This window comes from Pteropus medius, unplaced genomic scaffold, assembly GCF_902729225.1.
Source record: "Pteropus medius unplaced genomic scaffold, Ma_sr-lr_union100, whole genome shotgun sequence".
Lineage (NCBI taxonomy): Eukaryota > Metazoa > Chordata > Mammalia > Chiroptera > Pteropodidae > Pteropus > Pteropus medius.
The window spans coordinates 2669764-2693971 of NW_024346667.1; the positions used below are offsets into that span (position 1 = coordinate 2669764).

Below are 24208 nucleotides of genomic sequence, written 5' to 3' on the forward strand. Positions count from 1 at the left end.
AACCACGCCCTTTCTCTCCCTCCCTATACAGTAAAACATCTTAATAGATTTGCTTGAACTCTTGGTCCTCAAACTGTCTTTTCCATCCTTCCTTGAAACCATTGCAATCAAACATTTGCCCTAATTATTCTATCAAAACTTCTGTTGTCATATCACCAATGGCGTCTTCATTGCATAACCAGTGGTCATGTAACCATGATCAATAGCTAAACAATCATCAAAGTTACCGGCAACTGAAAGTGATTTACCTCTCTAGTTAAGATAGGATGCAAGAGTCAGAGGAAGATGTCTTTAGTCTATGGTTATGGTGATGCCAAGCAGTAATTCCAAAAGCTACAAAGGGTGGGGCAGAGGGTGAGGAGATTAGGCTCAATAAATGAGGAATCTGACTTCAGTCATGGGTATTTGTATAAACCTTTTATTATTTAAAATGAAGGCATCAAATTATGAGCTGTCATTCTTAACTTAAAAAATGCACTAGATGGAGAGCCTGCGTGGTTTCTCTTCCTCATACATACACAATTCTGAGTTGAATTTGGTTTTAATAATTCTTCTCTGCAGTATATCCAGTATTCCTTCAATTCAATCCATAGGGAATCAGATCTTCAAAGATGGGACCTGTCAGTCAAATTTCTATAGAATTATCCTTCTATGTTTCCTCCCATTGTAAGACAGAGAATTTCTTTTCTTCTAAATATGTTTCAAATTCTATTAACCCCTTTATTACTTCTTTTTGAAAAATTTAAGAGCATTCTCATTAAGAAAAAAGCTAGACATTGCATATTTGTCCAATTTACTAATCCTTTCTTTTTGTCTTAAGTTATTCCCTTGGAATGGATACCTTCAATGTCACAGCAGGTGCTTTTCCCTACCTCAGATCATAATTTGTTCTTAGAATCAGGTCACATGACCTTCCTCTGAAATTATGTGCAGTTTTGTGTTTAAGCATCAGCGAAATGTCTTAAATGTATATGTTCATGCCAATTTTCAATATAAAAACTATCTGAGCCAAGAATACTTAATGTTGTACCTAAAATATTACAAAATGTTGAAACTCAGATGATTTAAACATTTGTCATCTCAGAAATTTTTAAGATCATATGTTAGAGTTACAAATGGAAAACACATTGGCTCTGGCTACCTTCAACCATAAAGAGATTTATTAGGAAGATTTCAGGGCTGATGAGAGGCCAGTCTTAGAGAACAGGTGGGAATAAGGGCATCCCGTGAAGGCAGCAGGAATCACAGAAAAAGTCAGAGAGCTAGAACAATCTGGTCTGCATGCTATTGTTAGCACAGCCTCTGCGTGAAAGTGTGAGGAACGTGCGGACAAGAGCCAAGCTGTGTCATGATTAACCGGCCCTCTGACTGAGGCATGATGAGGGGAGAAGACATCACATCCGTTCCGTTACCATGGTGCTCAGGGGACATGCCCTCCTACCTAGTGTCTGTCTGGACAGTAGGCTGTGCCCAAAAGGGTGTGGTTTGCCTAATAAAATCACAAAGGTCAACTCTAGTCCGGCCTTGAAGGAATGGCACATAGATCCAATCACATCAAGGGCAGTCACACCCCAGTAGGTGCATTAGGCTGAAATGATCATCAGAAACACCCGCAAATGGAATATGGTAACAAGAAGCATTAAGCCAGGGAAAAGTTAAGGTTTCAAAGAAAGGAAAAGGGATCTGCCTTCTCGTTCACCAAATATTTATTGGCATCTGTGAAACTGGGGACCTTGCTTTGAACACCAGCTGGAAAGTTACCATTTCTGCTAGCACATGCCTTCATGAATTATTGTGTATATTCAAATGTCAGGGGCTGGTCCCTCCATCCTGATGCACAGAGAACAGAGTCAACTATTTGGAGTCTGAAAGTCTGGCACTGTGGATAATAGGTCCTGCCAAATGGCTAGCATAATAAACACCTACGTAGGTCGACAATGAGTTTTCCAAATGTAAGTAAATACGAGGAATACCTAGATATTATGAGAACTCAACATAAAATGAACTACACCAAAACGGGCCATTGAAAGCTCACCCAGGCCTGGCCCAGCTCAGTCTGAGAGGTGCGTTTGCAGTCCTACCTGTTCAAGATTTTCCTGACTTATAACTCCACACATCACCTTTCCTCTGCTTTCATAGCCTCAGCCTCTTTAAGCTTTAGTTTCTTAATAAAAGCAACCTTTTACGTTCAAACTATTACCATAAGACATGAGAAACTCCAAACTGGCGTTGGTGGAATTTATTTCATGTGTGCGGTTCACAGAATTCTTAATGATGAGGAAATCTTCAAAACGATCTGTTCTTCTTTATACCAATTTTGTCTTAATCCAGAAAGCTACTTATTCCAAACTATATATAAATAGACCATTTTTTTTTTCAGCAGATGATTATTTAAAAGCATAGCATTTGGATTTACTTTGGATTGACGAAATATAACATTTTGGGGGAATAAAGATTGATCTTTGCAAATAATTTTTTCCTACTCTGTTTCCACAGAATTTCTGATCTTGGTGTTGGCTCCATATAAAGTTAGATGACACTGAAGAAGGTCTTTTTATAAATAAGTGTTTATATCTATACAAACTGAAGAAAGACTAGTATAGCTAGAGCACTTGCTCTGGAATCATAAAGATGTGGGTTTACGCCTGGTTCAGAAACTTGCTAGCATTGTCACTTTGGAGAAGTTACTTAATTAACCCTTTTAGCATTGACCCCCATGTCTCCAAAATGCAGATCATAATACCTAGTGACGAAAAGGGAGAACTTAGGAAGAAACGTGATACAGTACCTATTACTCTCTTTCCTGTTTTCTTTGAGCCTTTCAAAGGCATTCCCGTCCTTTCATTAACACACATGGGCTAGCCATCGTGTCCTCAACTGCCAAAAAGTATTGACAGAAGGGACTGCATCAGCTCCACACCCTGAGACAATGAGTTTGAGTCCAAGAGGTTTCATGAATACCCCTGGTATTGGTCCTTCCAAACAAAGTCACTACTCACACACAACAAATCTGTATTTGAATTCTGATATTTTAAATTAGTAAAAGGTTTTTACTTTTTAAAAAGATGAGTAAATACCTTGCCATAACAATAATATGTTTTTGCAGTTAGTTGAGTTCAACGGTCAGGCCACAATACTATGGTGGCCAGATTTACTGTTAAACCATTTCCTGTTTAAAAAAAAAAGTATCACTGCCAACATTAATTTAATTTTACATAAACACGCTCTTTGAGGCTGAAGCAAATCCGACTGGTTTTCAATGTGAAAATAAAATATGAAAACTGTTCTTGGAGTTATTTCTAAACAGAACTTGTCTCTAATCCTAATGTAACAAATGCATACATAAATTGGATTCATCAAATGAATCTTTGGCTAACAACTGTTGGAGAATGAGGTTAACATCATGTATAGGAATGCTACATTTTCTAGGGTTTGACATTTTCAGCAATCGAGAATTACTATATTTTGTAAATGGAAATACCACTACTAAAAACAGAATGCTATCAGTAGCATGATGTCATTTCCAAAGCGATGCAAAAATAATAATACAGGCGAGATATTTCGTGGCAAACTTTGGGGGTAAAGTTAGGACTGTAATCTGCAAGTTATCTTGGGGTAAACGCTGAGGCCACAAGTGCTGCCGGTGAGTATTCTCAGGGAAAACAGGATATAGGTTAAGGGGACATCTTGAGGGGCAATGACAGGATTAGCCTCAAACAGATTGTTAAGAAAGCTAGGGAGAACCACAGCTTCAAAAAAAAAAGTAAAAACAAACTCCCAAATTTAGTCGCGAGTTCAGTGAGTCCCATTAAACAAACCAGTGTAGGGCTTGGTACATAGGGTTTAGTGTTTATGGGTACAGTAAATAAATATTCTCTGGAGCTGTTTAATTTCCTAAATTATCCCTGAAATAATGAATGTTGCAACTGTCAACCTTCCTCAGAATTCATCCTGAAAATGTACGTGGCTCTTCTCTTTGAGGACAGAATACATTGGTGCCAAACTCTGAAGCATACAGGACATTGGGACAGTTCCAGCAGTGAAAGGGAGATATCCTGGCTAGGAATGAGTGGACTCACACAGCCTCTGCTTTTTTCCTGTAGCACCCAAGCAGAAGGGTGGTCAATTTTCAGAGTTCTACCATTCAAGGCAGCTTAATATGAGAACATGTTCTGGAGGGAGACAGTGCATCCAAAACCTAGGACTTAAGTAGCCAGGAGCAACGACAGCCCTTAGAGCAAAAGGAGACTAGTAGTGCCTCCCCCGCTCAAAGCCAACGAGGATGCATCAGAAGGAATGACTAATAGAAGGAGCTGTGCTTCACAATGCAGGGGACGCAAGTCCTCATCAGCAACCCAGGATGCAACAGGACAGCAGGCTAAGGAGGCCAGAATGGACGAACCACAGGAACCCATTCCAGAACGCACATGAAACTTTAAAAAGCAGTGACAGAAGGAACTGCCATGATGGGGGTACGGGGACGAGTACAGGAGGGGCAATGAACAGCACAGCGAACACACTTCAAAAGAGCTCATTTTCAGCAATAAATCAGTGGAAAACTTGTGCCATAAGAATGTTGCAGTAAAAAAAAAAGAAAGAAAGAAAGAAATTGCATTTAGTTATACGATGGTAAGTACAACGATGTATAAATTACATATAATTTGGTAAATCTATCCCTTGGGACATTTCTATTTAAATCTTTTATAACTAAGAAATCTGTGACCTCCATGACTTCACAGAACAAACGAAAGCCTAACTTTTGCCATAAAACTTACACATCTATAGACTCCTACAAATATTATTTTTTTTTACTTTTTCCTTCTATTCCTGCAGTGGACTGAATGTTTGTGTCCCCGCAGAATTCATATGTTAAAACCTTAATCCCTAATACAATAGTATTAGGGGGTGGGGTCTTGGGAGGTAACTAGGTCATGAGTGCAGCAACCTCATCATGGGATCAGTGCCCTTATGAGAAGGGACACCAGAGAGTGTGTGTACTCACTAGCTCGCTCGCTCGCTCACTCTTTTCCTACCATATAAAACTTGAGAAGGAAGAGGGCCCTCACTTACAATTAACCAAATCAATGGCACAGTGAACTTGGACTTCCCATCCTCCAGAACTCTGAGAAAGAAATGTTTGTCGTTTAAGCCAACCGGTCTATGGTATTTTTGTTATAGCAGCCCAAGCAGACTAAGACAATTACCATGGGCAATTAAATTTAAAATTCATCTTCCACCAATGCACTGTGTGTGATCCCTTCCCATTTGCTCAAGAAATTCAATCATTCGCATATCTTTTCCTGCATCTTCTCCCTCCTCCTTTTCAACTACTTTTCTCTACTCACGTTTTACTATCAGCAGGTAAACATGCTGAAGATTGTTTTTTTCTCTCGAAACCCTGTTCCTCATAGTCACAGCCCTCATTCTTTCCTCTCACGACCCTCTTTAAATAAATAAATGTCCATTCTTTGTATTACTTTTCACCCTCTACTCATTCTTCAGTCCATGGTAATCTGGATTCTGCCCCTACTTTTCACAAAAAGTGACTTCCTCACTGTTACTTTGTTACTTGACTAATTGCTGATCTACTATTTTTTTTTTTTGTTCTTATGTTATCTAGCATTTCAGAAACGTTTAATATTACTGTCCCTCGTTTCCTTCTTCAAAGTCACCCTACCCTCCTGGGTTTCTCTCCAACTCCTGTTCTTGATGCCTTTTATTAGTTCTTCTTCCCTCTGACTATTCCTGCTCCTGCTTCTCCTAGGTCATCTTGTATTCTCCATCTAAATGCATTTCCTGGCCAGTGTTCTACATCCCTCTAATTTGGTGGCGACTTTGGCATTTAGGACTATTGCTAACACTTCTGTGCTGGACAGCTCCTATAGGCCCTACCACAGCACCTTGAATCTAACATATTCAAATGAATTTATCATTATCTCCCATGAACTGGCTCATCATTCACTTAACTGATGTAGTTAAAAGCCTAGATATTATCCTTCTCTCCTTTTAACCCTATCCAAACCCCGCTGCCCTCCTCACACAAAAACAAGTCAATCATATTCTCCTCACTTCCAAAAGCGGTCTACTTCTTCTCTGCAGCCTGTTCTACTGCCCTAGACCATATATATACAGACTCTTGGATAGATGCGACTAGAGGTGATATAGCCTAATGGTTAAGAGCATAAATTTTCTTGGCAGGAATTGAATCCTAACTCTGCCATTTATTTATTGCGCCACTTTCAACAATTTATTTAATCTCTCTAGGCTTTCATTTCTTCATCTTTACAACTGGAGTAATTATAAAGCCCAACCTCATAGGACTATTTTAAGAATCAAGTAAGATAATGCACGAGATCTTGTCACAGTGCTGGCAAAGAGTTAGCTATTCAGTATATACTGGAAAGTAATTCCAAGCTGCCGGTCCTGTTCCTTGGTGTATACTCTCCACAATGCAATCTGAGTGATCTTCCTAAGTACAAATCTAATGAAGTCACTTCTCAAATTAAAACCATTTGGTGGCATCTGGAGGCTCCTGTTGCATGTGGCAGAAAATCCAGATCCATTAAGACATTTGCCAGATGGTACATGACCTGGCCTCTGGTACTCTCTCAGCCTTTATTCCTGTCCTCTCTGTTACAGTCACAGGTCAGTCCCCTCAGCCCTACCCCTCCATCAAATCTCATGCTCTCACATCTCTTGCAAATGCAATTTCCCTCATTTGAACACTCTTTCCCACTCCTAGCTAACATGATCAGACCCTAGCACTCACAGCCATTATCTTGGCTTTGAATACCCACAGCGTACTCAGAGGATGGCACTGTTGTAGTTGTTAAAATGTACGTGCCCCCCTTCTGTGTTTTAAGCTATATTGGGGTGAGGGAGCATATGTATCCATATATATTTTACTTGCCTTTGTATATCCAGAAACTAGCAGACTTCTTGACTCGTGGTGGGTACTTAATAACAATTCTGATTGACTGAATAAATAATTTAGGCTGCTAAATAGTCTTACACACAGAAAAGGATGCCCTGATCATCTAGTCCAGTCAGGAGTATGTGCTTGTTTATAAATCTGTCTCCTATGTTTTATTGACACGAACCAATACTCAGAGCTCAGTCATCAGAGCTGGTGACCATTAATTCACTGAGCTAAAACCAGCCTAGGCTGAGGCTAAATAAGTAAGCCTACCTTCACTATTTATTTAAAAGACAAACTCCATAGGCTGAGATTTAAAGCGGGGATTTCACATTCATAGGCCCACAGGGGCCAGACAAGCGTTGTAAGTGAGGGTCATGGGTAAATGCATATTCTGTGACCATGGGGGCTGAGCTGAAAGAAGAATGAGGGCCTTTTCTAAAGGGAACAGATATTATTCATCAATAGTGAATAATCAGACCTTCTGATTGTTGGTTTTTTTTTTTTTTCAACCTGGAAATCTAAAATTTGCATGGGAGGCTACTTGTTTTTAAATCTGGCTTATTAAAATAATGGGAAACAAACAAAACAAAGCTATGGGCTCTACTCAGCTGTTGCGAATGATCGATTCATGATCTTGGCTTTAAGCCAATGAGAAAGAAACAGAATTTGAGATTCCCGATAGATAAGTACTGATCCATCATGCCCATCAATCCTCTTACTTTGGATCAATTCCTTCTGACCAATGACAACTCCAAAACATCAGTACTGTCCTCGAACATCCTAACACATGCCCTCTCACTCTCAGCTGAAGATTTTGACTGCTAATTCACAAAGAAAAGAAGACATTGGTGAACAGGCTCCTCATCTCCCCATTCTCAGCCTATGAACTTAACTGCAACTGGAAGCATCCAACATCGAAGGGCAGCAGGCCTCTCTTCTTTAAGGGGAACCCTCCCGCCATCTCCCCTCATACATCCCCTCCCTAATTATCCTCTTCTCTCAAAGATCTTCAGCTTCGTCCTTCTGCTCATCTTAATCACAGCCCGATCTTGGAGATGAGGGGACCTAATGCTCATTGTCTCCTCCTTTAAATTTCCTTTAGAGTAAAGCTTATTTTTTACAGCATCCTATAAGCTTTACTATTAAATTGGCGCAGATTTATACAACAGGAATAAATCAGTTTTGCTGACTTACTCTAAGTTTTCTGGTTTTCAAAAAAAATGTATTACTTAATGCATTTTGCTTATTGGATAAATTCTTATTAGCCTAGTATATACAAAGGACTGTTCAAGACTGGTCCATTCTAAATCCCAACTGACGTCAAAGTTCCTCGCCACAGTTAACCCACTCTGCCATGGGTCACGGATCTCCAGCTCACGTGTCAGAGAGATGGGATCAAATCAAAATTGGAAACGAGCCCATATTGTTTAGTTGGCAGGAGACACACTTCTGTGTGAGCACAGCCAATGTCTGCTGCACACTGAGCCTTAATGATATTTAAATCAATTTGGTCTAGCTGTTCTATTGATTTACAGTTTGTGAATACAGACAGAAGGGTAAAAACTCCATATGTAAGGGAAAGTTTCAACCCAAGTGCCAAAATAAGAGACTGACAGCACGTAGGGAATGTGGGCCGTGGTTCTAAGGCCATCTTTCATCTTGATCGCGCCCATGATCATGTTTCCCAAATCGCAAGTCAAGACCCCAGAGTGGGTTATGAAATCAATTTAGTGGGTTGTGGCGAGCATTTTTTAAAAGAAATTATATAGAAGAGAAAATAAAATGAGTGGCACGTATAAAAAGTAGTAATCATATCACACACACAAAAAAAACCTATGGATATTGGTGTGTGTATGCATGTGTGGATCACAATATAAAATTTATTTCTTACTATGGATGGTGGTTTAAAAAAAAAAAAAAATGAACCACCAGTCTGTGTTTATCAAGCTTCACGAGTGGGTAATCTGTATTCTCTGTCTCTGCCTTTTCACTTCCCTGCCTCAATCTACTGTTTCTGCTTCAGCAAACCCACTAAAATTGCTCTGGATAATCTCGCCGAGGGCCTTTTATTTGTCAGATACGATGTACCCCCTCTTCGGGTATGCTCGTAGTTGAATTCTCTGCAGTGCTAAACACTGCTCAGACCTCCTTAAAGCTGGCATTGCCTTCGGGTTCTATGACATCGCTTTCCGATGATTCTCTTGCTATCTCTATGGCGTTTCTCTCTAGGTTTTGATCTCTGGTTCTTCTCCTTTAGCCTTCCCCTAAAATCCTGACAGATTTCTGCAGATCCAACTACGGGCCTCAGACATACCACATATATGGAGACTGAAGTTTATCCCTGCCACTTATCACCTCTGATACTAGCTCTCTGGCCTCAATCACTGCAATAGGCTAGTGACTGGTATCCCCTTTGTCTATTCTCAAAGGCTGGCCCAAGTGACCTTGGTAAAAGGAAAGCCAGATCGCCTCATCCCTTTGATCAGAACCACTCACTCACCCTGTGACCTCCTTCATATCTTTACTCAAATAGCACCTTAGTGAGAACTTCCAGGCCTCCCTCTTTAAATACACAGTTCTGCTTCCCTGCAAGATGCCCTGCCTCCCTTTCCTGCATTACTTTTCTCCATAGTCCTTGTCTAAATTATCATACAATTATGTATTTTATTTAGTGTCTACTCTTCTTACTGGGACATTAGATCCAGCAGGACAAGAACTTCTGTCTATTTTGTAGACTAATATATCCCCAGCATCCAGAATTGGTGGTCCATAGTAGGAGGCCAATAATATTATTGAAAGAAGGAATAATTGTTATCAATCATGTAGGCTTGATGACAGTAGGCTTGAGTACACATGGCTATGTAACTCCCACACTAGTCTATGCAGCTCTATGTGTAATACAATTTTTAAAAGGGCTTTTATCTATTAAGCAAAAACTAAGAGATTTTATATGAAATTGTCAGAAAGTCATAGCCAGGTCTTAATCCTATGTTAGCAGAGTTCTTTCTGGCTAACCCTGCAAGACACAGATACCAAAACATTGGCCTGGTTGAACAGATAATGCAAATGATTTAGGAATGCTGCTTTTGGGTTCTTTTTTTTTATCTACTTCAGCGTACACACAATCACTTCAGTTGGCCTAAAGGGTGGTAAAGATAGTTCAATTTTATTCCTTTATTTTTCTTTCAATAGCCCATAATTACATAATAAAAAGAGAAAAATATTAATGTTAGGGTTTTTTATCCACTATGATAGCATTTTGAAAGATATTTCCTCCTGTGAAAACACGAACTAATCCATTAAGATCTTTCCCCTGAAAACAAAAATGTACATTTTTCCTTCCATAGGAAGACAAAAAAAAAGTCAACTTAATCTTTTCTCTACTCTCCTAATTTATCCCTATTTAATTTTCATAAATCCACAATAACTCTCTCACTTAGGTATTGCTATTATCCCCATCATACAGATGAGAAACCGAGGCATTAAGAGACTAGAAAATTTGTTCAAGGTCACTCAGATGGCAGGTAGAAGAGCTAGGATTTGACTCTGCAACCTAAGGAATGGAAGGAGATGGCTAAGTCAGACAGAGAAGGATAAATACCATAGGATCTCAATGACATGTGGAATCTAATGAACAAAATAAACAATCAGAAAGGAAACAGACTCATAGATACGGAAAACAAACTGGTCATTGCCCTATGGGAGGGGGTTTGGGGGACTGGGTGAAAAAGGGGAAGCGATTAAGTACAAATTTGTAATTTCAAAATAGTCACGAGGATGTGAAGTGAAGCTTAGAGAATATAGTCACCAATATTGTAATAACTAAGTATAGTGTCAGGTGGATACTAATCAGGGGGACCGCTTCATAAATTATATAAATGCCTAACCACTATGCTGTACACATGAAACTAATATAAAACGATATCGAATGTCAACTGTAATTGAAAAATAAAAATTAATAAAAAAAGGAAGAGATGGGGATCATGGGTTAGGGGAGACATATTGAAAAATGTGATTGATTATGAGGGGGTACGAGCCAAAAAAGAAAAAAAAGGATGACTCCCAGGTTTCTGGCTCGGGTGACAATGAATGATGGTTATTCCAATGACCTATAGAAGAATGAGGTTTCGAGTACAACTTTGTCAGATCAATTTTGGATGTAAGTTCAAGGTGCCTGTGGCAACACAATTTGGAAGCTTAGAACTGTGCCCTGGGCCAAAAATAGAAATGTGGAACTCAAAAACAGTTAGGTAGAATTCAAAAGTGCAGAGGCCAGTAAATTCACCCACATAGAGTTCACTACCTATAGCAAAGAGAAACTAACTGTTTATTTGAGATAGAAGAGTTGTCCTAGAATGAAAGAGTGAATGTGATAAGTCAGAGAGTGAATGAATAGTTGGCTGGTGAGGAAGCAGAAACAGTGAGAGTAATTACTCTTCAGGAAAATGGCAATTTGTGAAGGGGAAGGGAGTGACTGAACACCATCTTGAAGTCACTGGAGCTATTAAAATTTTGTTCGGATAATCATCTCCCTTTAGACACCTTCTAAAATTGACCTTCCTAGAAACATAGCCCTGAAAGAATCATGTCCAAGGAAAACTGTTGCCGGAGATGACTGGCCATCCTCCGACTTCCTAGAAACCCTCCTGAAAACAGGCCTCTTTAGGAGACACTCCGCATTATGGCCTCTCCCACACCATCAGGGTCTTAGGCTCCTGTTCATTTAGGAAACTTGATCTGTATAGGTGGATGCCAAAGGCCAAAGTGTTACTCTTACCAGGTAACTTTCGTGTTGTAAAACAAGCCCTCTTGGGAATATTTTATTCTAAAGCAGCATTTCACAAAGTGCGCTTCACTGAAACCTAGTACTACTGGATGCAATGAGTATTATATGGCAATATACTGAAGTATTAAAGGTTTCACAGCCCATTAATTTTAGGGAACACTGGGTTAAACAAAGTTAAACAAGTTTCTTTACAGCAGAAATTTCAGAGACTGATAGTCTAATATGCATCATAAAACCACAAAAGATACAAAGTTTAGCATTTTCCAAAATTATCGGATCATAGGACTTTTTAAGTGTCATCACATGAGTCAGAAATTTAGGGAGATGCCTTCCGATAGGAACAATGTTAATGAAGGTTATTTTGGGCAATGTGACAAACTGATGAGAGATCCGAATCAGTGCCACTTGGATTGTACCTGGTGTCATCGCATCAAAGAGGCATGTTTTCTTCAGGTCACTCTGCTTTCGGCGCTCTCCTCACACGAGGACATTAATTAAGGCACAATCACTTTTAATGGGAATGGACCCTTGCTTGAAAGTTTAAGTTGCTTTCCCTTCTGATCTGCTAAATTCAATGGACTCCATGATAAAAGCTGGGATGGGGCATAGGATGCTTTTTATTTCACAGCCCTGTGTGATTGACTACAAATGAGATAAAGTTAATGAATAAACTTGTTGATCATTGATATTATTTCCCTGCTTCTATTTGTGTTTTTTTTTTCTTTTATAGTGTGCAAGCTCAGTTGTTACAAGGAAAATCAATAAACAAGCTTTCAAGAAAACGTATTCCCAGGGAGAGAATAAAGGCCCCTTTTCCTTGAAGTTATTCTTTTTCTTTGAAGGGAGTAATACCCACTCCACAGCCAGAGTTCACTTTCAAGTCAACAGAAGCCCTGTGTGCTCATGAAGACTCTGCTGGGAGAACAGGGCCCCCAAGTATTTTCAGAGAGCATCTTTTGTTAGTAGGATAACTTCTGTGAGTTGAATTGTTCCGAAAGTCAGGCAGGATTGAAGGAAGAGAACTAATGTAGCCAAGAAAATAAAGCATTGTCCACATGTCCAGGGGCTGAAAATGAAATGTAGGGGCCTAGGAAGTGAAGTTCCACTGCAGGCCAGGTCAAGTTCACAAGTTCACTCTAGCGGCAAGTTATCTAATCTCATTGCATTTGAGCTTTCTCACTTGAACAATGGGGCTCTGGGGCAGATTGATTATAAAAACTCTAATTCTCCCCTCTCCCATATTCGACCAATGACAATGGGATTTCGCTATGGTGGCATCTACTTCCCTACCCCTTGATTCCGGGCTAGCCTCGAGGTTTGCATTGACCCAGAGAATGTGGTACAAGTGCCTTGTGCCAGTTCTAACCTTAGGCCTCAAGAACCCTTCTGTGTTTCTGTTCTTTTTCTCTCAGAACTCTGATACCACCATAAGGACAAGCTCGATTTAGACTGCTGGGAGAAGAGAGACCATGTAGAGCAAAGCCAAGTCAGCCCATTTGTTCCGGCTAAAGTCACAGACCCATGAGAGGACTGATTCAAAAATCACCAAAACCAACCTATAGCTGACTTTCCAGCTGACTGCAGATACATGAGCAAAACCAGCTAAGACCCGTGTAAACCACCCAGACGATATGCAGACTTGTGCCAATAAATTTCGCTGATTGGGTATTTGTTATACAGTATTATTATGACAAAACTGAAACAGAGATAACAGTGGGCTCTAATTCTTAGTACTGTATTTAGAACAGTGCCTGGCATCAAATAAGAAATCAATAGATATTTGCTATTATTATTATCCATAATTTGTCAGTCCCGCACAGAATGTAAGTGAGGTAGCTTCCTAAAGAAAAAAAAGTTTAGCAAACTAAACTCCAAAAACAACAAAATTAAAAATGAGATGTCTACCACAAGTTTCGTGAGATAAAAAATAGTGATCTACTAAATTTTTAGCAATTTTAATAAATTTATAAGAAAAGTAAGCATATTTTTCTAGTGGGAAGCAAATCATATATTGTCAATGCACTTTGCCCAAAATCGGCATCTCTGATTCAAAATACTTCATGAAACTCTGTGTCATTTAACTATTTATAAATGATAAAGTAAGTGACAGACTGAAGTTAGATGCCGCAGTCACATGCCAGGCCGGACCCCTTCTAGGGAGTTGCGTACTGGAAGCATAGGATGGACTGTCACTGATTGAGCAAGCCGTGTGCTCCCACACGAGGTTCGGTGTTGAGAGTGACTGGACATCTGGCTAACAGAGCACCTTCCAGTGACAAGCGGCACTTACTGCATCCCATTCTCCACACCAGGGTGATTACATGGGTCAAGCAACCACAGCGCAATTTCAAATGCTTGCCCCATTACCTACAAACATAACTAAACAGTAACGACCACAGTCTTGAGGAAAATGTTGGTAAGTCCTTTTTACTGATAGTTCTAAAATAGAAATGTGCAAAATAGAAATTTAAGGATAATCTTATAAGGTTAATATAACAACTTCAGTATGAAAGGAAATATTTCATTAGCCTAGGCACTAGTTAAATTAGCCCCCACTTCACTGCAGCAACTAAAACAACTTTTAAAAATCTTGAGTGATGAAGGTATAACATTGACATTAGTATTTTCTTCGGTGGAACTGGTTTTGGGAAAAAAAATGTATTTGTAATTCTCTTTTTCAGCTTTTCCTAAGATACTTTTCGATGCATTGAAAGCACAATTTTTCCAAGGGAGAGAACTAGGAATAACTTAACCTTTTAATAACCCCTAAAAAATCCGCTTGGTAATTGGTCATCTCATATCAATCACCTAACCGCGAGTTCTAGCAGATGACTAAAAACCAACAGGTTAGTCTGAATCTTCCTGCTAGTGTAAATCTGATTTGACCAGATAGTAACTGTATTATTTAAAATAACATTACTAGTATGTATTGAACATCGGCCAATGCTACAATTTTCTTATACATTTCTGGGGAAAAAAAAAATTAGAAATATTTTTACCTGATGTTTTAAGGACTAAATGATTACATGTACTATAATTCATGGAAAAAAATTTTTTTTCACATTTCTAGATTGTTTTCTTTCTCAGCCGGTGAGCAAATACCCATAACACTCTTTGGGATCTATCAAAATGTTCTGAATATCTTGAAACAACAGAGCACAGATGGGAAAAGTTTAGACATTTCTACGTAAATAGCACACAGATATGGATGCTGAAAAATGAACACCACACAATCTTCTGATAGGCTGTAGCACCAAAAACACTTCTTCTACAAAAACAGATGAAAAAAAAACAAACCCTAAGCACAAATACTCATGAAATCATGGCATACATGAATCATAAAGTACTGAAGCCGAAGTTTAGAGCTCTGGCGTCAGGTACACTGTGACAGTCTCACACATAGTTCTTCATGCCATTTCACTGGTCCACAGAATACTGGAAGTGAAAATAACTTGTTACACATGAACAGAAACCTCAGGTTAAAAAATAACTTCAAAATATTTTATGATGTTTGAAATCCTCCTCATATCTCAAAAAATACTTCTATTACTTTCAAAATAAGTACTTATTATTCTTAGATAAGATATTCTAACAAAGTATCAAATTATTTTGTTTGTTTTTACAAATTAAGGCCACAGGAACCCTAGGAGGTTGCTGGTGACATCTAGTGGCATAATTTTTAAAATGTCAAATGCATTAAAATACATATATATATACTTATATCTAGAGAAATAAAAGAACATACATATAGACACTTGCAAAGTCTAGTGGCCATCTAATGTTACAAAATTATTTGCCTCTGCCCGCACCACTCAGCCTCCAACGACTTGCTTCCCTTCCAAAGTAATACTAGTACTGCAAAACCAAAGAAATGAAAACTAAAACAACTGCTAAAGCCTGAAAGGCATCATTTTCCTCAAAGTCCTTAGTCCTCTACAAGGAACTGCCAGTTCCTTGGGAGCTCCAACACCCAAAGGCCCTGCCTCAACCCCAGTAGTCCTAATTTCATCTCAACTTCCCAAATAACCATAGCCCTTCCTCAGCCTCCACACCTAGGTACTTTTAGGGTCCTAGCTCGAAGAGCTGGGAATGCGTTATTCAGACTGCATATCCACAAACACATACACACATTCTACATGGACATAAAATCCTTAGGTGTGAGATTACTGAAAACTCAAAAGTAGCTATCAGAGACTGCTTTAATGGTTTCTAACCATCTACATGAATGACAACCTACACAACATGGAAGAAACTGAAATTGATGTGAAAAATGATAAAGGAGCATGGAGGTAATGTCTACAAGCATGTAAAGAGACTTGTTTTGTAGCCTCTGTCCGTGTGCGTTTGCGCATGCGCGTGCACGTGTGCGTGTGTGTGTGTGTGTGTGTGTGTGTGTAGAATAAGGGAGACTCTCAAATTCTGCATGTAATCCCACTCCAGACAGAGTACTTATGAATATACTAGGTAAACACTGAACTAATGAATGAATCAATAAAATAATGAGGAGGCAAATTACAACATAACTTTTTTTCCTATTGGTTTTGATGTAAGATATGCAATAAGCAGTGTCCTCATAATGTTAGGCTCTTAGGCAAAAATGGCTTTGATGAGTAGCTCAGGTTAGATTTTTCCCCAATGACATGTGCAAAGTGGCACAAAGTCAATGGGTGATAGAATTAGAAATCTTCCTTTGGTGAAGGGAGTGTGAATAGTTGAAAATTATTTCCTTTATAAATTAGTATTTGAATTTAGCTTTTATTCTCATTGAAGAGATGTCATAAAGGGTGAGTGGGTTCTCAAGGTAGCCCCAATTAATACAAAACAGTTAAATTATAACTCTCATAGCACAAAGGGATCTTTAGCCTTTTAAATATTCCTTCAGTGGAATTCCTGGAGTTGGAAGGAGCTCATTCATTCAAATTTGTCTACTTCACACAGAAATGGGAATAAAAGTAGATGACAGAAGGATCTTTACAATCACACTATACAAAAAAATTCCCGTGTCTGTATGTATACATTTATGTGTAATAAAACATATATACACATATAATAAAACATGATATACCCATATAAATACTTACACATATGAAAACTATTGCATAGCAATATATGCAAATCAATGACTGTGGCAGATACTGCATATAGGTGGCTTTACTAAGTGAATATAGGTTAAGAAAGAGAAATGGCTGTAGTATGCTGAGGAATTCAGAAGCTTCCGTAAAGGGAAGTTTTAAGGTTGTGTAGGTTTTAGAATAAGGGAGAGAGAAGACAGGGCATTCTGAGTGGAGTTTTCAGCATAAGGAAAGACAAGAATGTTTAGGGTATATAATGAAGCAGGTGAGAACCAAGTAAGGTAAAAAACATAGGTAGGGAATTGATGAAAGAACTTGAGTATCAGCAGAAGATAATTGTAGACAATACTATGGCTTATAGTCTTGGAGATTTTTTTTAATTTTTAAAAAGATGAAGTATCCTACAGACTCTACTACTTAGAAGAGTAAAGAATACCAAAAACTTTTGCAAATAACAAAAATCAAAAATACCAAAAAGGCAAATTCATAAAAATTATCATAACTTTCCCATGTAAATTCCTCTAAAAATTACTTTTTAATCACATCCCCGTAAAAATGTTCAAGATTTATTCTCTGACTTGCAGTTTAAATTCTCTTTTGGAGAATGTTTTGCCTGATATTATGGCCATACTTCTGTAAAGCACTGCATGTATTATACATGGAATCTAATTCAGGTAATGTGACGATTACACTACCACATCTTTATTCACGTGTCGTAGTAGTATTTTTACCTCTTTTTTAAACTCATGATCGGTAATAACAAACGACAATGAAACAAATCTCTAAATGACATGGTTATAATTTATTCCTGAATGCTCTTGAACAGAAGTAACACGCTACACTAGCCTCATGACCAATTATTTTCAATTCTCAAAATTGCATTTATACTAAGCCGAGATTTCAACCTAGAGTATGTCAAAAAATTGCTGAATCTTTAATATGCCATTACAATTTCCTACAGAAAAAGTTAGATATATGTGTGAATAAAAATATTCCTACATAATAAAAATAAATTACAGACATGACAGTTTCTTAATTGAAGTTCAATCTATTTCCGGGACATATAAACCTATATAAAAATGGAACGGAATAACAGTCTCTATTTTTCTTCATAATCTTATGAGGTTTATAGAAGGATATTTTGACCTGACTAGTTTAAGTTGCCTCTCTTTTTGGATGACAAAATTAAGACTATTGTGACTAATAGGAATAAATAATAAAACATACTAAAACACTACACAAAATGTAATTTAAATACCCATTATAAAAGAGTCAAATGTAGAACTTTCAAGTATCTGCACACACAGAAGTGCCTGTTAATCCAAAAGACCGCTCTCTGAGCTCCACCGCCAGAGTTAATCTGACACGAAATGAGGGGGTTAGTCGTCACGTGCCACTGAGAAAAGCTGAATGGTCCTATTTGCCTAAAACTAGCACCTTCACGAGTATGTCTTCAAGAAAACACTGAAATTTAAATGGGCATATCGCATCTGAGATAGGACAGAGCATCAAACATTAGTGCTCTTTGTCTTATTAACAGGCGCTGTTTATCAGATGGCAGACACCCCTCTTTCACAGAATCCAAAGTCTAGAGAGATGCTGACATAAACACCGTTTCTCCCAACCCAAGTCACGCCTACCGCCCCTTTCCCAGCACCCACTCAAACATACCCATCCTAGAGCATAATGTCTTTGGGAGTTTTATCAGACCAAAGCACTTGGATTCTGGCAAGCTACAGAACTGTTCCTTTATTCTCATGTTGGGAGAAAAGAAACTTTGTACTCTGGGGACATGATGCTGGAACTTCTACTATGTCAATGGAAACTTCCCTCCTTCTACCTCGACTCTCCCTTTCACACATTCAGTTCAAAGGAAGTTTACCTATATCTTAAACAAACAAAAAGCCTAATAAAAGTGAACACATTAGTATGCACATACCTCTGAAAAAAGTAATTGCACATGAATGCATGCTAGATAGTCTGTGCTCTGTTTATCCTTTATTCATTTACTCTAAAGGGCATGGATCTTTGACTGTCCTCATCAGCTTCATCTCATTCAGTGTTTTTCTTTCACTCTCTTTCCTGTGTCACCTTCCAATGATTCTCCCCCCGCCTCCACCACCACCAACCAAATTACCACTCATCTCCCTATGCCTGTATCACATTGCTCAGCTTCAACCTCTTCCATGTATTGTCTAGGTATTAGTTCTCAGTATAATATCTCTCTTTGGAGAGTCACAGTTAATAGTTTTATGCAAAAGGCAGCCCTCCATTGATGTCATTAACCATTTACAATATTTTATAGTTTCAATTAACATTTTAGTAGAGATAAAACTTGAATAGAGTGCCTATAATTCCAACTACCCCTTAGAGGAGAGAAGCTGCTTTCTTAAGGGGATTATCATCCTTTGAAGAATCAACTGAAATCAGAAATTCAACTGATTTTTTTCTTGTTCAACTGCAAATTCAAGTTCAGGAACAAGTTTTCTGCCGATGTCCATTAAATTTCAATGCGACCTTTGTTTCAGCACTCATTTGTTTTTAGAAATTCAACAATTTGTCAAGAGTAAAACCCAGTCAGTTCCAATTAGTATGCAGTCTATATACATTTCCGTAAATCCGTTATGTGTGTTCATATATATACAGTGACATTATATCTTCATAGACATAAATAGATAGTATGGAATAGTTAGGTCCAGTTCCTATCACAGTTCTAACCGTTCAGAAGCTTTTCTGAAAAAAATCTTTTAGATACTAGCCTTATTCATGAAATATGCACACACTGTATATCTGCATCTAACTCACACTTTGTTTATACATATATATCATTAGAATATTTGTATGACTGTTCATATTCTTAAGCCAACATATGTAAATAAATCACATAGCAATTTGAAAATTTAGCAACTAAATAAGCAGCTGGTAAGCATAATCAGGCATGCTTTTCAACAACTGTATAATACAATTCAACCTTTTCAAAACATATACATGTTTTATATGAGGGTGTCCTCAAAAAACTCAACAAAGTTTTAGAAAGATTTGTATTGAAATTTTTTACATATTCAAAAAATAATATGGGAAACCATCTAATGTTTAAATAAAAGGAAAATCATCACTGTACCCTTACAAGAATCTAATTCTCTTACTGTCTATCATTCTTATAAGTAGAAAACACTAATTGGAGTTATTTCCAAACAAAGAGAATAGAATCTTCTAGTCAAGATCTTATTCACATATTAACATAAATGAAAGTGTCATATCAGAAAATTAACCATTATTCACAATGTTCAATGCATAAATATGGTAATCATCAGGAACAATTCCCACTACTTTTCAGATAATGATTTACTTTTTCGAAGGCTTATTTATTTAATAGTTAAAACCAGTAATCAAGGAAAGCCAACTAGTTTAACAAATCAGAGTTAAATGGACTAAAAAATAAGTATTACCTTGGTCTGATTTTTCATAAAAGAGAGCAGATCTCTTGCCAGGTAACACCATTTCTTTGGGTTCTGTGGGCAAAGAAAAAAGAGATTAATATAAACAACCTTTCTTTTTACTCTTTAAGTTCTTCTTAAAGAAGATTCATTAGTAATAAAGGTCAGAGAAGAAAATCATTCAACAAAATATTCAGCAGCTGCCTTGGGAACCATTTGCTTAAATGCCAAATAATTTCCCCAAATGTCCCCTTTCTCCTGCCGCTGAGAACATGGGTGACTGCGGCAGACACTCAGCCCAGTTTTCTTTGCTTCTCTCCCTTTTCTCGCATGAGAAAGAGATTATTACTCAAGCAAGGAAAGGCATTAGCTTCCATTATTTGAAAAGATAAGACGAAAGCCATGTTGAGACAGAACATTTACTTGGAATACAATCGACTGAAATGGAATTTGCAATTATCTAAACTTACTTTCCTCCCTCCCCCAGTGAGCATGGGTTTTAAAATATTCATGAAAGTTTGGATGTTTTTCTATTCCGTCTTTCCACAAAAGTAATAAAATGAAATATTGTGAGATGACTCTGTAAATAATTGCAGATCACTCTCCTCACGAGATGCAATTTTAGAGCTTTTCCATGCTGCAGTGAGGATAAAAGTACTTCATAGAAGTCAAAAGTTAGGAAAATATATCTTGTTCCCTCCCTTAGCATATAACGATCTTGAGGAGTATCTCATAAAGAATTTTATTGCATCATTATCTAAATGTTCAGATTGGAGGATAAGAAATTCAAGTCTGAGCAACAGCTTCCCAGAAAACTGTCACGTCGATAGGTGAAATTTTAAAATTCACCCCTTAAGAAAGTTATTTGAAGAAATGTTAACAGTTAAAAGCAGCAATGATTAATTGGCTATAACAGTCATCATAAGAATAGTCATATAAATGCAATCATCGCAATATTTTACTAGTTGTATAAACTTAGGCAAGTAAATTAAATTCTGTGAGTCTTCATTTTTCATCTGCAATATCAGGATAATAACTCTTTCTACTCCACAGAGATGATAGGATAAATGAGATAAATACATATAAATGACACAGAACTAATGAATGTTAGCTAATATAATTATCAACACCATTATTATTCCTTTTTATCATCATTCTCTTGTCTTAAAAAAAATCTTGCCACCCCCTTGAAAATCACTAACCTAGTCAGCCACGTTTCATACTGGAAATTACATAATTTGCCTATTTATTAATCCGATTCTGTAATGACTAAAGAAATAAAGAGTCAGTTTAGGTCTTTGGGCAGATGAAGGAAAAAGATTGAATAGCATTTCAAGAAGGTGAGTAAGCTGCTAAGCACTCCACTGCAGTGGTCCCTTGATTTCGCTGAGGCTTTTCATTCTAAGAAGCCCTCTGAGAAACTATGATATATATCAAGATTCACTTAAAGCAATTGACCCCCTTTTTCTCTTGTGAAGACAATCCAACTCAGAAAACATCTAGTGAGTCCCCACTACAAGCCAGGGTCTGTAACGGACTTTAGAGAAACCATAGTAAGCAAAAAATGACTCAAGAAAAACAGTTTAGTGAAGGAACCATCTATAGACAATTATTTCAAATAATCGGTGAGCAATATATAATACACAATACATAATATGTTTCAAACCATATATAATATGTTGAAGCAACAAGAAGTATTGAAAAACTATTTTGCAATCAGGAAATGGGGATTTAAAAAATAATCTTAAAAAATTAATCAGGATCGCTGAACTTGTGCACATTGGCTGACTGTCGTTTGGTCTAAAAAAAAGTTTCACAGGAGAAGGTCTTTGAAAGACTAAATCTGACAGGCAGGTAGGTAGGAATATGTCTTTCCAGAGAGCTGGGACAATGCACGCGAAGAACTGGGAGCACAAAAAAACATGGAGATCAGATTAACACGAGGCTGACCTGCGGTGCCCACTGTGCTACTTCTCAACCTCTCGTTAAAATGCTCAGCGGATGTCGACACTGGGAGAAAACCTGGATGAAATACAAAGAGGCATCCCTAATGGTTGCATCCCTGAAAGGGATGATGAAAGAATGCTGCTTTAGACTCAAAATTCATACTGTATATTTTGAAAGAAGATAGAATATAGGATTAGAAATAAACTAGGAAGGAACTATGATTCACACCAACAACAGCCCCTAACTCCAGGGTACAGACATCAAGCCCACCGACGTCTGCGTAATATCTGTCACGGGTTGAATTGTATCCCCCAAAAGATATGTTGAAGGCCCACCCTAGTGCCTGTGATTGCGATCTTATTTGGAAATAGTCTTTCCAGATATAATTAAGATGTAAATTAAGATGACATTCTATGGGCTAGGGTAGACCCTTAATCCAATTTGACTTGAGTACTTACAATATGAGACATGAATATAGACACACTGAGAAGAACGTCATGTGAAGACGAAGACACAGAGGAAGATTTCCGTGTAACTAGGAAAGCAAAGATTGTAGTGGTGTGTCTACAAGCCAAGGGGTGTCTGGGACTGCCGGCAACACCAGAAACTAAAGGAAAGTCATGGACCAGATTATCTGCTGGAGCGATCAGAGAGCACACGCTCCCGTCGATGTCTTCGTTTTGGACTTTCAGCCTCCAGAATTGTGAGAACATAAATGTCTCTTGTTCTTAGCTACATAGTTCTTGCCAATTTGTTACAGCAGTCCTAGGAAACTAATGAAACATCTTCAAGTCAATAAGAATTAGGTCCTTACCCATACCTTGACATTCAGAGCTTTAAAAAGTATATTATAGCTACTTTAAGTCACCAACCATATTCTCAACTTAGATTTAAAGTTTAAATCGTTTTCCTCCATAGCTAGGATCTGATATAAGTGAAAACCAACAGCCAAGGATCTGCTATAAGTGAAAACCAACAGCCAACGAAGAAGGTTCCATATTTTTTCCCCAGGTCTTTCTTCCTCAGTCAGTTACCTTGGTTCCAATGCCTCTGGAATATGGGATGGAGTGAAAGAGGAAAGGTAGGAAAAGAAGAGGTAAACTGAGAAGGAAAATTACTCTGGTCACTTAGCTCACAGAACGGGTATGTATTTAAAGCTGATTCTCAACCAGTGGTTGCTTTTCTGGTCCTTTATTGATTGCCCCCTGTCTCCAATCACTGGCGACATTTTGTCTGCACTACCACTGATATGAGTCATACTGTCTGACTTTATTGCTTATACAGCCACAGCTCCGAGCAACACCTTCGGCTTCTATCTGCAGAGACCAGATCAGTCCCTGGGCAGCCTCACAGGACAGAAGGCTACACAGCCTCAGGCCAGCATGCTCAGTCATGGTGCACATCCGTTCCATGGGGACTTTCTAACTCTGGGAAAACAGGCCAATTCCAGTTCAGCACTTCTACCTTGCTCTACCATAAACTGCTCACTAACTCACCTCTTGGCCTTCGGATTCATCAGAAACCAATCCAGCATTTCTACCATCACCGCAATTCTTCAAAGGATACATATCACACTCTTACCGAGTCTCCCTGAAGCACCTCTTTCTAGCAATGAGGGTATCCCACTTCTTTTGGAGTAGGAATATGAAAATTGCCTAAAAGTTCTCATGTTCTTACTAAGGAATTTCTACGAGGTGATCTATTTCATAAATCACTTTGGTGTCCGATAGTTATCGCCATAAAAGGTCAAAACTTTTCAGTTTTACATCCTATGATGTTAGTTTTTACAATATGAGCTTTCAGAGACCTGGAGGGAAGCAGCCAAAAATTGTACAATATGTCTACTGGGTCTATTATTTTCTTAAGTTCCCTAAGCATTCCATGAATTTTACATAGTTCTTCAAAATACTCTCTCTTACTGAGGCAGGCAGAGTGCCTAAGGCTTCCCTTTTGTTCTCTCCAAGTTCCATTCTCCATGTCTACTCCTCCTGGTTATGGTTCAGTTCTTACTTTTCAGCACCTTCCAAATGAACCACCCTGTCAAAGC

The 24208-nt window shown here is 38.1% G+C and overlaps 1 protein-coding gene across 7 annotated transcripts in view; it reads right to left on the reverse strand.

The window, feature by feature from the left end:
• The window catches only part of INPP4B (inositol polyphosphate-4-phosphatase type II B), a 557518-nt gene that overhangs the window by 449841 nt on the left and 83469 nt on the right, over positions 1-24208 (reverse strand). For all 7 annotated transcript variants that reach the window (XM_039875840.1, XM_039875842.1, XM_039875841.1 and 4 more), the window contains exon 2: positions 20227-20289. The gene's annotated coding sequence lies outside the window, so the exon portion shown is untranslated. The remainder of the gene's footprint in view (positions 1-20226; positions 20290-24208) is intronic.